We start from the raw sequence: 4,055 nt of genomic DNA, 5'->3' as shown, positions 1-4,055 counted from the left end.
TGGACAATTGTAGATAAAGATTTCTTCAAGAGATACAAGGTGCTGCACAAAATTCAACCGTTTTAACTTGACACAATCTGCAATCATTAAATACTGAAGAACCTTGGCGGATTGAAGCCAACCAGGCAACTGTTCAATTGGACTCCCATACTTCAACTACTCAGATCACGTTTACCTTCAAAACCCATTAATAGAACAAAAAATACTCAATTTTACGCAAAACAAATACAAAATACAACAACTAACACAATACAATACAATACAATACAATACAATATGCAAACAAAATAATGCCCATAAGGTGTTCGACGAATATCCCCAAAGAAAACTACAAACCACACAAAAACAACAAGAACAAAATTAATACCTTTTGATAATAGGAGTAGCTTCAAACAGGTACTCCTCTAAATAATGACAGGACGACAACCATTACTAAACTACTTAGGATGGATATGCTAAATTAACCCTTAAAAATCAACCCTTAAAAATCAAATTTCGAAGGGAAAAAAATCAGAATATAAATAGAGAGGAAGAGATTAAGGAGTTTTACCAATTAGTTGCTGATTTAAGCTTTCATAAAGAAGACGAATTCAAATTAATAACATCCCGTCTATCCAAATTCAATTGTGCCGCATCTTTGGGTAAAATAAGAAGAGAGGGAGAGAGATGGATATGAGTATCGGATCTCATTTCTTTGTTTAGACCTGAGAATCGCAAAAATTGATGAGCTCATTGAGGGTTTTAGAGTTGGAGACTAAGAGGTAAGTGGAATTTGAAGCCTGAAATTAGAAGCAACCACTCTGTATAGTATATGTAGAATGTGGGAACAACGTTCTATTGAATGACCTCAAAAAATCTAACTCGAATCGGATAGGAAACCCTAGGATAAAGGATTACACAAAAATTTCTACAACTTTAGATGGTAAACCTTGCATAAACTAACAACTGTTACCCTGTCAAGCTTTACAATTGTACATTCGCTACATCAAAATAACAATTAATGAAAGTGAAAACAAAGTACTCGTAATTCGGACTCCAGCATGCAACTTAAGATCAAGTGTATTCGTTATATGTCAGCACAGAGGAAAGCCAAAGCTATGATTTTTTCTAAAATTAATATCACTCCATAAATTATTCCAGGCCTTGGCCACCTTCCCAAAAAAACAAATACTCAATGGTAGGTTGACCTTAACTATAACAGTAAACCTCGATTGACTTTAACTGAATCGTTGGTAGAATGAACTTAACTACAACAACAAAGTCGTATATTGATTCAATAACCTAACTGATCCACATAGCATATTGAGATGATGATGATTCAATCTACCGATTAAGAGTCCAAAAATTACCTCGATGGTCAGTGTCAATTGGTTTATGACATATTTCTATGCGCCACGTACAATCTTCCTTGTCTATATACATTTCATAACTTGTAAGCCTAGACCGCAAAATAAATAATACAAGAGAATGTGAAATTCGATTAATAGAACTTGTGAATAATCTTTTTTAAAGGTTTCCAAAATATAATTACATTGTATAAGACATGTGCCTTCTCTGAAAGTAGATAAACGTAGTCATAGCAGGGAATTACTAACCAAATAGTAAGTTTTAAGAGTTAAATGGGAAGAAAATTGGGAAAACAAAAGAATAATGCAACAAATTTAAAGATTGGAAAAGAATTAGTACTCCTCTCAGATTTAGTAGAATGTAGCTATAAATTGGAAAAGAAGGGATTGCCACAAATTTAAAGATGTAGCAGACCCCTTAGCCCACTCAACAATCCCACCAACCCACTTTAGTACCTTTCCAAGCAGCCAAGAATCTACACTCTGCAGCACCTTACGTCATACCGTGCCAAGTGATCGGCAACGGGTATTGTCCTAAGCAATGAACTGTGTCGAACCCTCAAACGACCCATCTAAAATTAATTACGAAGGAGGTAATTCTCAAATATTGCATTCCTTGACCGGAAAATGATTTTGATTCACCTCTTTATGAGTATAGCACAAAAAGTTATATTGTCACACACAATGTGCCAAAATATTTGATGTTCGGAAATCAGTTTTCCATTAACCCCTATAGTCAAATTGTATCGAAGCATCACATGGTAACCTTCAGTGGTTCCTAATAAAGGGTCCCCAAATAATAATAATTTGCGTGGCTTACTTTTATTTAGTCTGCAAAGTTTTTGTCAGTTTGTATGAGACCCACGTATCCTGCCCAAATAGAATATAGTTGCACAAGTTCAGGCAACAATTAGCTAATTATTGTTGTGTAGAAATCAGACCTCCAAAAGTTTGAAGTTAGTGAAATAAGAATTATGAAAAAATGGAACTTACCTAATTTAGGTATAGGAAATAGAGAAATCAAAGCCCTGATTTTCTGAAGAGTATTAGAGAATTAGCGACATTGATGCGAAGTTGCAAGATTTGATAATAACGACAACATCAGCAAAGCAATTATAGGGCCGGTGAAGCAGTTGTTGCTATACTGCATATTGAAGAATGAAGATGGAGCTTACTGTATAATTAAGCTTAAGTAATGGGATAAGGAGAAATTGGAGTAGTGAAGTAGTGGGACAAGGGGATATTTATCTTGGATCTATTCTCTTATAAAATCAGATGTTTGTTGATCTTTGAAACCACAAGCAATAGAGATACTGGGTTCAAAAGCAAAGCAGAAACAGTTACAACTAGCATCAAATCGAGTTTATCCTAATCATAATTTATTTAGGTACTTGAACAAATCTATCATATAGGAGAAGGAATTTTATAGAAACATGTCAATGTTAAATAAATAGAGACTAGAGATTAAAGAACCAGATTATAAGGAGAATCAGTCATATGAAAGAAAAAAAAAACAGATTAAGGTTACACTAATTAGAAAGCACCGCATATGCAGTAAAAATTTACAAAAGTGTCAGGAAAAGGCCATAATTCTTATATGGATTTGCAAAATTACAAAGCATCGTCAGCAATGGTATTTGATTACTCAATCTTATAAATAGAAACCCTAACAACAGACATTTTTAAATTTTACTCAACAAATCACTAAATTTTCTGAACCAGTAAATCGGAAATAACAATTATTCAAATAGAAAGAACAAGAAAGTGCGAATGATTTACCTTGAAAACTAAGGTGCAAATTGGGATAGATTATTGAATCCATAGCCACTATGGAAAAGAAGTAAAAGGGGAAGGCTGAGACGAGCAATCGGATTGTCGATTCTTATGGTCGCGAGATAGAGAAGACGTTGATGATGGAGGTAAAGTGGTGGGCCTGGTGGCTTTGCGGTGCCACTCATGGTAGCTAGAGACTGTAGGATCGAAGAGAGACCGTAGGGGGGCTGAGTGTGTGAAATATGATTTGGGGTTTTGGTAGAGTGTTTTGGGGTTTCCGCATTCTCGGCCATAAGATGGGTATTTGTTTTGAATTTAAAGACATCCCTTTTATTTAGCAAAGTAAAATTCTCAAAAGTATTAGAAACCTTATATAAATAAAGTAAAATAATTTCTTTAAAAAGTTAGTGTTTATTAGTTAACGCAAACAGAAAAATATGCTGATATTCAAAACTGTAATTTATCATCAAACTATATTTTTTTATTGAAAATATTAAATTAACTAGATAAAGATAAAATATTTGTAGATATAAATTAAATAAATATATCATGTAAAAATACATGAGTTTGATCGAATTTGAAACTTTAAGGTGTTTAATGATTTCAAAGTGCAACTTAAGTGAATACTTTAATTTGTATAATTTAACACTAGGTTATATAATGAAAGCTTATTTTAAAAGTTTTACCGATCAGAAAAGTAAACCTAAAATCGATTTTTTTTTTCTCCTTTTTGGTCTGGCGGGTTCTGAAATTTCAGAAAAGCGAAACCCAAGCTCTATTTTCTTTTGTCGGCAAGTATTAATTTTTTATCAATATGGAAGTTTTGGGATTAGCCCTTATTTTTATTGCAAATATTTAATTTCCTTCTAAAGAAATAAGGTAACAATTTTTAGTGTTACCATAAAATGTTACCTATTTTAAAAGTGTTACCATAAA

Source organism: Spinacia oleracea, chromosome 1 (assembly GCF_020520425.1).
Source record: "Spinacia oleracea cultivar Varoflay chromosome 1, BTI_SOV_V1, whole genome shotgun sequence".
NCBI classification, from domain to species: domain Eukaryota; kingdom Viridiplantae; phylum Streptophyta; class Magnoliopsida; order Caryophyllales; family Amaranthaceae; genus Spinacia; species Spinacia oleracea.
This window is presented reverse-complemented; position numbering follows the sequence as displayed.